Below are 14,505 nucleotides of genomic sequence, written 5' to 3'. Positions count from 1 at the left end.
ACGCATGATGGTGGCCACACCTTGGATGGCATATTCACTAATACAGTGGGCATACAAGTCACCCAAATACTTCCTCTGACCTGGACTGACCACCATCTTATTCTGGCATCATTGTCAGTACAGGATTCTCCTGCAGGCAAATCATGCCCTAAACCCCGCCAATCCTATTTGGCATGGGACGACATAGATACCTCTAGATTAGAATCAAATCTCACCGATACCACCCCGTTGTTATCCACTGATCCCAACATTGCAATATCTCAATTCTATGACTGGGTAAGCTCTGCAGCCTCTGAACTAGTTCAGACTAAACAACGATCCCGCAACAGATCTGCCCCGTCGGCCCCTTGGTACACAGGTGAGCTACGTATCCAGAAGCAACAGTGCAGGAACAGCGAGAGGCACTGGCGGAAAGATTATACAGACGAAGCCAAATCCAAGTATAAAGATGCAATGGCCAAATACAAAATCTTAATCTGTGAGGCAATGAAAAAATATTATTGCGAAAAAATAGAATCAGCCAAAAATTCTAGTAAACTATTGTATGAAACCACCAAACAGCTAGCTGGGTTTTCTTCTGACTTGACCCCCCCCCCTTCCCAATCTCTTTGCAACGACCTAGCACATTTTTTCTTTAGTAAAGTCGAGGACATCTATCGAGTCTTCGCAAATAATGTAATCACTCCTCTTACTTCTCTCCCGTCACATCATGGTCCCAACTTCCTGCAGTTCACAGAAGTAGGTCCCCCTCAGATACGGAATATCATATCATCCATTAAATCGGGCTCTGCCTCGGACCCATGTCCCTTGAAAATCCTACGCCCGATTATTGAAACAGTTCTCCCATCTATGACCGCGATCTGCAATTCCATGTTCTGCACTGGCATTTACCCTGAGTTTTTAAAAAAGACCCCGTAAAACCTCTCCTTAAAAAACCCAACCTCGACAAGGATGAACCTAAAAGTTATCGTCCTATCGCTAGTCTTCCTCTCCTAGCGAAAGTAGTTGAAAAAATCATGAACCTTCAACTATCCTCCTTCATCGAGGAAAATAGGTTACTGGATGAATCACAGTTCGGCTTCCGCCAATTCCACGGAACAGAGACTGCCCTGGTTAAGGCAGCGGACGATATCAGATCTATCCGGGATGATGGAGGAACAGCAGTTCTTATTCTGTTGGACCTATCGGCAGCCTTCGACACGGTCGACCATGTAACTTTGGTCGATCGTGTCGGAGGCATGGGCATTCGAGGGAGCGCCAGAGAACTTATCGCTTCATTTCTGGTGGGAAGGTCCCAGGTGGTTACTATCGGACCTTTCAAATCATCTCCTTTGTCACTGCCATGCGGAGTTCCTCAAGGCTCATCCCTTAGTCCGACCCTATTTAACATTTATGTGTCGGACCTTGCCAGAGTCATCAAGGCACATGGGATGAGCCTTACCTCCTATGCAGATGACACCCAGCTGGTCCTAGCAGTCAAGAATGATGGGCCTAAGATTGCCAGTAATTTCAATCAAGGCATGCAGGCAATTGGGAGCTGGATGGCTGCCAATTGCCTGAAACTGAATTCTGACAAATCAGAAGTTGTCATTTTTGGCAAATTATCCCCGGAATGGCCCTCACTCTGGTGGCCTTCATCTATTGGGCCAGCCTCCGGTCCCGATCGACAAGGTGAGGAACTTAGGGGTGGTGTTCAATAACCGCCTGAATTTCCTACCTCATGCAAATCAGATCTCCTCCTCAGCTTTTTATAAACTACGGCTCATAAAATAATCTTACCTTTCCTACCTGAAAATGCTGGAAAAACCCTGGTCACTTCCCTGGTTCTGTCCACCTTAGACTACTGCAATGTTCTGTTCTTGGGCGCCCAAGAGAAGGTGCTTCAAAAAATGCAAATCATTCAGAATGCTGCCGCCAGGCTACTTGGGCGTATTCCAAAATATCAGTCAGTGTCAGCCACTATAAGACAGCTGCATTGGCTACCGGTGAGAAAGAGGATAGAATTCAAGTCCCTTTGCCTGGTACATAAAGCTTTACATAATATCGGACCTGCTTTCTTTACCCAAAATCTCATCCCTTACCGTCCTGTTAGAACGTTGCGTTCATCCTCTTTACAGGACCTACTGGTACCACACACCAAATCAGTAGCGTGGGGTGATAGAAGATTCCTTGTAGCTGCCCCAAAACTGTGGAATACTGTCCCACTTGCAATAAAAACGAGTACCTCTCTCTGGATGTTTCGCAAACAGCTTAAGACCTGGCTTTTTAAACAATAAAACTTCAGTCCTCTTGATGGTTATACACTGCAGAAACTTCAGCGCCGAGATGCCCTAGGGCCTTTGTTCGCGCTATATAAATGTTTTAATAAATAAATAAATAAAAATAAATGCAGCTGGTTTTCAAGGTGGTGTGGGCTGGTAAGGGGAGACAGTGAAGTTTCATGATCGGGAAGTAGTATGTGTTCAGGCTTTTGATGTATACAAGAGCCACTTAGGCTGTTCATAAACTTGCTTTCTGAAGGAATGGCTTCATTTTTTCAGTAGTTTTCTTTACAATGTGTTCTTGAATGTGGGTTTGGCGCCCAGGGTGAATCAGATTGAGTTGGCACTAGTTGAAAGTTAGGGTTTGAATCTGTCCGGGTTAATTTTGAGGGCTTTCTTACATGAGTCACCCATAGGGTCATATAACCCTGCAGTACCTGCACACAGGGCTTTGGAAATTGGATTCACATACACAGTAGGATCACAATACAGTTTCATTGAACAACTTCACTTTCTGGTTAGCCACGGTCTCTTCTTGTATGTTTGGATCCCTTTAAGTATGGAACAGACATGAGCCAATGTGTTGTGTAGATGTTGAGGTTTTCCACTTGTTGCAGTTCACACCCGTTACCCGTCTTTTGACCTTTGTTATTTTCTTCTTTCTAGTTCTTCTGAGACTAATGTTTCCTTTTTTGCCATCCGTAGTCCTCTTGCACCATTGTTTTACCACCTTGTGTGCTTCTGCCATGCGATTTGCCTCTCAGTGACTACCTCCTGATATCCTGGGGTTCCCGCCTAGTATCCTATCTTTTCAGAGGGGAGGTGATCACAACACATTCTGCAATTATAACGGTTACGTTGGTTAAGTCATTCATTCTCTGTCTGCCTACCAAATGGGCATACTCCATTCATTATACTTTAACTTTCACACTGTTGCCTTTTCCTTAACGACAGTAAAAAAGTAAGGGGCAAAGCTATATTCCTCAGAACCTGGGTTAATGAGAACGTAATGTGAAACAATGTTTCCTACGGAAACTTTCAACCACAATTAGTTACTTAATTTGAAAAAATGATAGAGTTGCCAGCCTTTGGTCAAAGAGCTGTAGACACGACACAAGTCATACCTGGAGTAATTATCCCCCAGGGGGAATAGTATAGCACTAGCATGTCAACCGAGCATTCAGTTCCACTTTTGTGCATCTTTTCTTTGGTTTGCATTACCTGGATGCTTTTGGGTTGAAAGAGATGTATACCACTACTCCTCTACACAGACAGTTTTTTTTCCATCATGGAATAGTTTTCTATCTTGGCAAATGTGCCTTGTGTCTGTTTGCTTACCACCGACCTAAACCTTAGTTTACAGTACCCCAGTGATATATTTACCCAGACATCCTTTGGGCTGCTTCCCCAAGAATTCATCTCACCACTTGGGAGTCAAAACGTTGACTATCATTGAAGGTTGGAATGGAATTTATTTGGCATTCATTCCTTAAGAAATCTTAAAATACATATCTGTCTTCATATGAAGCAAAAACTATAGGCAGCCATCATAGATTAAATGTGGATCTGAAACGTTATCATTACTCTTCTTTTGCACTTTATCATGATCACCAATTTCTTCACTATGCACTTTTTTAGCTCAAGCCTGTGCATCACATGCGCTGCTCTGTGAGGGATGTATGACATTACAACGCATGCTTTTACATCGCATGCTTTTACAACGCGGTATTTACAACGAATACCTTTACAACGCATAGTGCTTTGGGGCGCTGGATAGTGAATAGTTTAATTTACTATTCCAACTCCAGTCCCCGTGGATAGTAGGGAAGGTGTTGGATAGCAAATTAAATCTATTCCCTATACTAGAGCTCCCCCCAGCGCAATGCGTTGCAATGGTTTGCATTGTAAATACCGCGTTGTAAAGGCACTACGTTGTAAAAGTTGCGTTGTAAGTGTTGTTCACCCTCTGTGAGGCATGCTGCATTCAAGTATGTACTAAAATCCCCACTCACCTCCGCCCATATTTATCATTGGCTTGTGTCATTGTCCTTCGTAAATGCTTGCTTATGAATCGCTAATAGGCTTGTACTTCCCTCCTAAGTACTGCCTTGTCTTCATTTGTAACCTCCCATTAGGACTGGCCCTTTTACTTCTGTTGTTACATAGTGTGTCTTGTTTAGTCGGTAAGCACTATTTTCTTTAATGAATTTCTTCTACTGCAGGCATCACATGCTATCCTGCAACATTTGCACACCATGCACGGTTCCACTTTCCAAGCAGCCCGGGCCACTTCTTTGAAATAAAATAGGTCTCACATTTATAAGAGTTTGAGCAATTGGAATTGTACATGACAATGCCTTTTATCTATGTGTTAATTATCAAAAAAGATAAATAAAAAGAAATGTAATTAACAATGCCAATAGCTTAAACTCTCGCAAATGCGAGACACATTGCATTGCAAATGCTTGTTTCTATTAGCACCTCGTGTGGAATGTTAGGTACGGTGTGCATATTGAGATGCTACTAGTATAATTATGTGTATATATTGCAAATGCATTTTCATCTAAAAACATTGATCCTTTTTGTTTGTTAACCTATGTAAAGGAAAGTGACGTAGGCGTTTTCGTCCACTCTTAAATTTTTTCTAATTAAGTACATAAATAACTGTGGTTGAATGTTTACATAGGAAGCAGTGTTTAACATAACACTCTTGTTAACAACTGCTGGCCCACAATTCCTTGACGTCTCTGAGGTTCTTTTATATGTGTTTGTTAATGGCACCACCTGAGACAAATCAACCTAGAGGGTAAATACAGTCCTAGGTTTCTCCTGCCCCTTCTCTCTGTTTTTCCCCAGGTTTCTCTGAAGGCCATATGAGTTCAACCTATAGACCATGTAGGGATTTAGTGACATCATGGGCTTTTGGCGGGTCTGTACTCTTGGAGCTTGACAACCAGGTTTGGACTAGTTGCTGTTTCTTGTTCTCGGCAAATAGTAGGAATTCTGTTTTGGTGGGGGTAAGAATAAGGTAGGTGCTGGACATTCAAGTCTAGATGAGTTGCAGACAGTTATGGAAGCGTTAGATGTCTGGATCGGAGGAAACTTTCAAGTAGAGTCACGGGTCTTCAGCATATCGATGAAGTTTGAAGAAGCTCAAGAAGCTCATGAAGATGGTGACGATGACGAGCGACTTAAAAGAACCCTGAGGGACTTCATAGGTGAGAACCATTTTTTGGGACCTGGTGGTGCCCATGTGAATGGTGTTAGTTGGTTACATAGGAGAAGAATAAGTGAAGAAAATGGCCAGTGAATCCGGAATCCAGTGTGATTGAGGGCGGGATGGTTATTCAGGAGCGGATAATATCTTTAATTGTTTACAAGAGGGCAAGGCTTATGATTTGTTATGCTGTTGTCTTGTTGCTGCAGTATAATATGAATCTGGATTGGTAGATTTGCAGGTTAGGGATTGCGTTGGTGTGATTTTGGGGCACATGTGCAAGAATTCTGAGTAAATATTAGGACTTGCACACATTTTAGTGGTGCATACTGTAGTAGCTATCCTGGGTCCTTTCAGTTGTTCTGATACTAGCATGCTTTGTATTGCTGAATTGTTTCTCTGATGATGTGTTATGTTCCAAAGTTTGGCATTAAAAGATTAGCTGTCAGACTGTCACAGTGTCCACCTACATTCTTCTGTCTGCAACGGAGAAAGGATAAACTCTTTAAATTACTCACCTGAATGTTCTCTGGGCGTTCTTCTCATTGGTGATGAGTAGGAGCACAGGAGTGGATCAATATCTTACAATATCCTACAATATCTTCCCAGTCCTCGTCCCAAATATGCGCCATTGGTCGAGAACTCAAAGAGATAGCAGCAATTTCAAGAGGTTGTGTGCTTCATAAATGTATGTTCAATTTCGGAATTAGCGCACCTGATGGAAAGTTTGACGAGAAAACACAACAGAACCCCAAAGCCAAGCAATCCTTCAATGACATTGCTATGTAAGGATATGCTGAGATCAGAAAACCGAGTAATGACAAATCCTCTGTGGTATGCACAACAGCATGTGCGCATCAAACCACATAGTAACGGCCATCATATTGAACAGATACACACCAATCAGGCAGCACATCAAGATCAGGCATAGGCAAATCTTCTTGAGCACTTGCATAACATTGTCTGTATGTCTTTGAATTGTATAACTGGCCACCATTCTGAAAAGGAATTATTAATCATTTTCTCTCTCAAGGAGCATTACACATCATGATTGAAAGTAAAGCAGTTCACATGTTATTTCCTGGAAACCCCGAAATAAAAATACTCAAGGTAGTCATATTGAAGTTAAGGAAAGCACTGCACACTTTCGTAACTGTTGTGTGAATCTTTTGAGTCCTTAACCTAGCCTCATCTACAGGTGAATTACTGACAATAACAAACCTTTGTTATTGCCAGATGTTCAACTGGTTGGCTATACAGGACATAACATTGATTTTCTGGGATACTTATGTACATATATGGATTCTTCTGCAGGAGAACCAAGGGGAAGATTTATTTTACAATAGGAAGTGGTCCTATATGTAGTTTGCCCCACCAGCAAGAGTTGGGTATCAGGTTATATCTTTATGCCGCACCGCCTGTGTATGTGACAGGTAAGAGAGAGGGTGATAATCACTTTGTATCCTTTACCAAAAGCACATTTGCAATTGTCTTAAAGGATAAATTGGGGAAATATGTTGGTTTTAAACATAAAATCATATGCAAAGATAAGGATGTGATATTTCGGCACAAAGTTCGTAATGTGTCATTTACTTATCATGAGAGATTAAAGCAGATGTTGCAAGATATGTATTCAAAATAGACAATTGAACCAATGTTATGTGTGTTTGCTATGCATATTTGGAACACGCACTAATACACAAGAGTATCCTGGCTCTGAATCTGGAACATTTTGGCCCTAAACAAGTGCTAGCATTGTTGATGTAGCCACGTCTTTAGCTTCTTGTAGAATTCATGGATTGAAGAGGTAGCTCTGCTGTTCAGCTGCAAGTTTTTCCAGGGTATGTGAGAATGGTAGGAGAAGTTGTGACCAATTCTTTGTACATGTGGGATGTTTTTCTGTAGAATTCCAACTGAGTAGAGGTGTCTGGTAGATTTGTGGAAGCTGATGCAGTCATTGAGGTATGCTGGGCCTGTGTTGTGTAAGACTTTGAAGGTCTGTGAGAAGTTTGAAAAGAGCCTATTTGTTTATTGGGAGCAAGTGGAGCTTCCTGAGGTGTGGGATGTTTTGGATGTAGAGTATTAAGTTGATTGTGAGCTTAGCTGCCATGTTCTGTATGCTTTGGAGTCACCTGGTCAGTTGCTGTTGATTCCCGCATAGAGGATGTTCCCATAGTCCAGTTTCCTGGTGATGAGGTCTTGGGTGACTGTTCAGCAGGTGCTGATGGGGACTCATTTGAAAATTCTCTTCAGCATCTTCAGAGTATGAAATAGGAGGCAGAGATGGTGCTAATTTCGGTGGGCATAGTGAGTTGTCAATGATTTCTTTGTGTGGGTGGCAAAGTGAGCAAGGGACTCACTCCTGAGCATACCCTGCCAACTTATGGCGAACAAAGTGGTACAAGGCACAGGGTCAGACTGATTTGCATATGGCCATGTCTGAAGTGGGGTGGCAGAGTGTACTAAAGAACGGTGATGGATTAAACCCAGATCTGTTGACTGGGTGTGAGTGTTTGATTGGTTCAGATGCTCCGTCCATCACCACCCCCTTTTGTACAACTTTCTAAAAGTAACATTTAAAGAATTGTGTTTAGAAATCTGACTTTACCATTAAATAGAGCTTTTGATTATAATTGTTCATACACATGCCCAGCCCAACCTGTCTACCTGCTCACAATTGGAAGTTACAACTTAATATATATTATTCAATGGGAGCGGTAGGCCTTGCAGGAGTCAAGAACAAATTTTAGTGGGGTTACACTACCAGGACATATAAAACTAAAAAGTGCATGCCCTACCTCTTAAATACACTATGCCCTGCCATCTGGGCTGTTCAGGGCATATCCAAAGAGCGGCATATGTCTTAAAAAGGAAGTTTTGGGGCCTGGCAAAATGTTTATTTTGCCTGGTCAAAATAGAAGCTTAAAACTACACACACAGGATGCAAGGGCATGCCTAAGACCTGTTTAAATGGTAACCTTTTAAAATATAAACAATTTACTTAGTAATTCAAGCTTTACAAACAGTCTTGTTAGATCTTGTCAGAAAATTCTTGAATAATTTTTGTTTTAAAATCACTTTTGTGCTACCATTTAACAAGCTATGGGATGGGTATATAATATATTTTTTTACTATACTTATAGAATCTAGGGCCAGATGTAGGTAGAATTGATTTAGCGATTCTTAATTAACGAATTTTACCGATTCGGTAATTAAGAACCGGTAAATCAGAGGGGTGGATATGTAGGTATTCCAGATGTGCTGGAATACCGAATCTGAAAAAATCGAAGCCCATAGGAATGAATGGGCATTACCGATTCGGTATTTACCGAATCGGTAAATACCGAATTTCACAAGGGTGCAGGGGGTGTCACTTTGACACCCTCTGGCCCCCCCAAAACAGACTCGGGTGCCATGTGGCAGGCATACATGCCCCAAGGGCAGGTCTGCCTGTCATATGGCAGAGGTGTGCATGCACACATGTGCATGTACACCGGAATCAGTATCTTACCATCGAATTGGATTTGATGGTAAAATACCGATTCAGTAAGGCTTGTGGGACTCAGAAGAGTCCCACCTACATCTCACATTTACCGAATCGGTAAAAATACCGATTCGGTATTTTACAGAATCGGTAAATTTATCGAATCGGTAAATTTACCGATTCTGTAAAAAAGGGCCCCTACATACCAATTCTTGATTACCGCTCGGTAACGGCCGAAAATACCGATTTTCGTCCGTTACCGACCGACCTACATCGGGCCCTTAATCATTTCATTGTGTCGCATATTTGCACAAACACATTAAATGAAATAAAAAGTGAAATGGTTTGTTGTGGCGTTTTGTTGTCAATACTTAAATTTCCAATCTGTGCTCTTTTCAGATCACTAGCCTTCAATAGTGCTAATTAAATGGATAACCTTTTCCCTAGCTAGATACTTTGGATTTTGTGTTGACCATGGATAGGGCCTTTCAAAACGACTGATCTTAAAGTGATATACGAATATCTGAATTCTTTGAGGGTCATATACGTAGGTATCTCAGAATGCAATTAGTACATGATGTCCTGCTGGGGGTTTTCAGGGCTAAGCACCACTACACTGTTCTGCAATGTAAATTTAAGACCATTGGTCCCATGGTTCAGAACTTGAGACTTCAACTATTTCCCTTTCTAAGTGCTGAATCACCGGAAATAATTCCTACAACTGAGTATGAGCATAGATAAGATTTAAATTATAAATGTAGGACTTGCTAAAAGATATACAGGCTCGTTCTGAGTCATGTGGAAGAATTGGCTGGTAATTTCATATAGGGGAAACACCATTAGCTCATGGTCACAGCTTTACCAGCAGTACCAAGATTCTCAGTTTAGAATGGGGAATGAAGAGCAGTTTAGGTTTTACTGAAGGGTGACACTGCATCCAATGCCCTTTTCAAAATGCCACGCAAATTCATCTAGGAAATGCCTGCATGGATTTGTATGTGAATAACACCAAATCTAAATGTGAAATCAGTGGCAAAAGGTTTCCCGTTTACTGTGAGACTCGGAAGAGCAAATGTATGTTAGCTGGAGGTGGCTAAACATTTAAATCTGGCCCTGCTGCTTATAAATCTCAGAAAGGTCTTCACCATATCCACCGGCAAAGCTCAAAAGGAGGCTCTGCCATACATTGAGAATGTTAAGGATGTGGCGGCTAGTCCAATCCAGACTTGATTCTTGAGACCAAGATGGCCACTCCATTTGGCATTTAGCTAAAGAAAAAGAAAAATGTAATTTCACCATTTCTCTGTCAAGTATCATTTCTCATAACGTGTTAGAATGTGTCTTCATTAGGAATTTGCGAGACTTAGACACAATGCCTTGGCAACTTCATGAATGATCTCCGGTGGGTGTTGGAATGTTAAAAATCAAGCGGAAAGTATGTCTTTGCAAATCTTGTTTATGTAATGTAAGTGTTGCTGCATTCTGTATGTTTAATTAATCTTTGTACAAAATGGATGCTTTTGACAAGATGATGGTTATAGTGAATTACATACTGATGACATACTGATGGAAGCACAGCCTTTTCAATTCATTTGTTTCAGTAACCCATGTCTATACTGATAGGGGCATCATGGCCAAACATGTCGTATGGGGAATACAGAATTTTGCATCCTAAAAAATATGCTGTGGCATATGTGTGTGAGTGCGCACACATTTGTGTGTCCATCCACCTATTGGAAGACAATGGTGGTGATTAGGTTGAAATAAGGTTTGTGTCTGAATCATAAGGTAACAACACTAAATGTAACTATGTGTATCTCCATGTTGAAACATTTCAGTGGATGATGTGGCAGCCAACAATTGCAACCACCAAAAACTTCAGTTTCAGCTAAAACTATTTCAATTGCTTAGTGCATAGTTTTGATTCAAAGCATCATCCCACTCATAGGATTGTGTGCTGCACTACTGATGAGAAGTTTACTGTAGTTTTTTTACTGGTATATATTAATGGGCTTTACTTTATTTTCAGGTTTGGTGGACAGGTTACACAGCAGCAAACATGGCAGAGTGTCTGTCTTTCAAAGTACCAGTTCGCCTGCTCTATAGTAAGGCGAAACGCCATGTTATGCCAGTGGAGCTTCCACTGGCTCCACCAGTAGAAACATCTGAGCCATGGGTCAAAGTCCCAAAGACCTCCCACCATGGATCAATATTCCAACATCATTTTAATACCTCTTAACCTGTGTGGGTCCAAAGAAAGCCTAGAGATCCAGAACACAGAAAATAAATTACCCTACACGTTGGGAGAAAACTCCCAGCATGTCAGGGATATTTTAGAACAAACTGCAGCTTTGGGAGTTTATTCCTTCAGAGGAACAACTGTGGCAGCGGCGCATCTGAAGGCACAGAAATCTACACCAGGAAATCAGAACTCTGTATTAATATGGCTGTAGTCATCGAGGGCAGAACGTATATCCCTCTACTGCCCTGGCAGAACAAGGTACAGCCCGCCAATCATTACATAAGCCATTAAAAGTGTGGACTAAAGAATATTTGACAAAAATAGAAAACTAAATAAAATTCAATATAAAGGAAATAACCTATTCCAAGCAAATCTGAGAGTCAAAACAAAGCTCTGAAATGGAGAATACAAAGGAGGTTATACTTTTTTGAACAGCAAAAAAGAGACGAGGCCTAAAATGTAATGTCTTTTAGGGTGTTGAATGGTAAGCCTTGGGTGATGCACTCCTATTCACATTTAAAAAATACATTTTATTATTTATAAAACTCCTGTATTTGGTAAACATTCAGGGCGTTTTTCCGGCCCGTGAAAATTAGCAAATGTTAGAAATGAGCTTCCTTTGCATAGTGTTCCCCGACGTTTTTTTTTGCCTTCAGTGACCTATTTTTGCTGAATCCGTTTTTGTGGGCCACAGGACTCGATGATCTGTACTCCTGCTGATCAGTAGTATAGAGCTTGTTCTCTCTCGTTTTTAAACATGGGAAAATTTGCATCCGCCTAACTGGCACATGAACAATCCCTTGCACGTGGTAATATATGTACCTAGGGTCTCTAAATGAAATGCTACAGCTGGACTGCAGCACTTATGGTGCTCTAAAACAATCCCTGGCCCGACAGACATTGCAGCCCGTATTGCATTGTTATGTTGTGCTGGTGTTCTGTGTTGGTATTTTATTGCCTTGCTGCACGGTGGTTTGATTGTTCTTATTGTATTGTTTTTTTTTGGGTTTTTTATGTCCCAACTTCAACTTCTACTTCAATTTCCACAAACACAGCCACAATCACTTTTACAATAAACACACCTACACGAAATGGTAGTAAGTGGTGTGCTATTTAAAATCTCATGGACATGTAATAGCCCGAGAAAATATTTTTTGCCATCCAGTGGCTTACTGCTTTATTTCAACATTCTGAAGCCAGAGCACACAGTTCTACAAGTACAACAAGCTTCGGCAAGCCAAACGTCTGTTTTAATGCCTACTGCAGTTGTGCAGACTTGTGTCATCATATTAAAGCCATGCCTAGTGGCCTTTTCACAAGTTGTTTCGCCTAACATGGCTAGATTGTGCACCCTTATGCATGTGTGTGTAGACTTCAACATCAAGAAAGACTGCTGCAGTGAAAATACAAAACAACGGATTGCTTTCTGTATAATATGCATATATGAGATAAATAATATAAAATGTGACAATTCAGTGTACTTTTGAAATGTACAATAGTCCTGCAATAGCTATATAGGGAGCAGAATGATACATCGATCAGTAAATAGGATGAGGTGAGAGAGGAACACTCCTCTGGGTAGAGCCAAAGTCAACACTGTGTATTTAAAATAACTGCTAACAATAGGCCAGCAGGCAGCAGCGCAGTCAAGGCAGAACAAAATATAGTGTGAATAGTTTTGGTTTATCAGCAACTTTTCTGCTCTGCCCAACTGCAATCGTTTTTTTCTACCCTCGTGGTCGCCTACACTGCTGGATGCACCATGTTTCATGACCTTGCTGTGTATGGGCCCTTCATTACCATGCTTCTTCTGGGTCTAGATAGTGTGCTTGCTCACTGCCTTTGACGTCCAAGAGTACTGTGTAATCACGTAATAATCTCCTGGGCTTTTAACTTGAAATCAACTTGCTCGATATTTATTAAGTACATTTTGTGTGCTTTGAAACATGTCTTTTAGTATTGGGGATAGGGTAGGTTGAACGTACATAAAAACTGTGCCTTTAGTATCAGTCAGGTGGGATGGGAAAGGAACGTCTTTCGGACAAATAAAGATTTTTCTGCGAAGCTACTAATTGAGGACCACACAAATAGAGTCATGTAATACCTGGTTAACGAAATACTGAGCAAGGTTCTCTATTCCACTATTGTCATAATGTTTGCTTTGGATAGACTTACTACAATCTTAAGTTCCATGAGTCCATTCGATATTTCAGCAGTGATGCTTACAGTCTTCCTAAAAACTGGCTATTTTAAAGAAATAGATTTTGGAAAAGGTGATGGACAGAGTTTCTGAATGATGCAGAATACTCTTACCAAGTCAATAGATCATGGTTTTAATCCATCACTGTTTTTTAGCTCACTGCACCATCCCAGCTCAGAACCTGGCTATATGCAAATTAGTCTGTTCCTGTCCCAGTGCATGATGGGAACAGGGCAAACCAAACTACCAAGCCAATTCTTATACTGGGAAGGAAACAAGCTTCCGGGGACCGGTTTCTGGCATCCCAGCCTTCTTCGGCCCGGCTTGCTTGAATCCTGATGGTGCAATGAGCAAGGGACTCACGTCTGAGTATACCCTCCCACACATAGTGTGGATAAAATCGATTTTGGAAAAGGTGATGGACAGAGTTTCTGAATGATGCAGAATACTCTTACCAAGTCAATAGATCATGGTTTTAATCCATCACTGTTTTTTAGCTCACTGCACCATCCCAGCTCAGAACCTGGCTATATGCAAATTAGTCTGTTCCTGTCCCAGTGCATGATGGGAACAGGGCAAACCAAACTACGAAGCCAATTCTTATACTGGGAAGGAAACAAGCTTCCGGGGACCGGTTTCTGGCATCCCAGCCTTCTTCGGCCTTGATATGATGGATTAAAACCATGATCTCTTGACTTGGTAAGAGTATTCTGCATCATTCAGAAACTCTGTCCATCACCACCCCCCCTTTTCCAAAATCTATTTTAAAGAAATATGCATAAAAGAGAGAACATGTGAAGGAAAAGTCTAGAAATGATTTCTGGTAGATATAGGAATTTGAAGCACATAAAGTGACACATCCGTTCTAATAGCCGTTAATGAACAGAGCTAAGGGGCTGATTTAGAGTTTGGTGGAGTGGGTATTCCATTGTAATGGTGACAGTGTACACTGTCTGCCAAACTTAAGGTCTGCCCATCTGATATAAAGGTGGGCAGACCTTCAGAAAGTCAACGACAGAGCCAACTACGGTTGCATCACTGACTTACTCCTCCAGAAGCCTGAGGGAGTCAGCGTCTTCGGAGGTCAGTCATTTGAACACT

Source organism: Lissotriton helveticus, chromosome 1_1 (genome assembly GCF_964261635.1).
Source record: "Lissotriton helveticus chromosome 1_1, aLisHel1.1, whole genome shotgun sequence".
NCBI classification, from domain to species: Eukaryota; Metazoa; Chordata; class Amphibia; order Caudata; family Salamandridae; genus Lissotriton; species Lissotriton helveticus.
Note: the sequence above shows the minus strand (reverse complement) of the source record.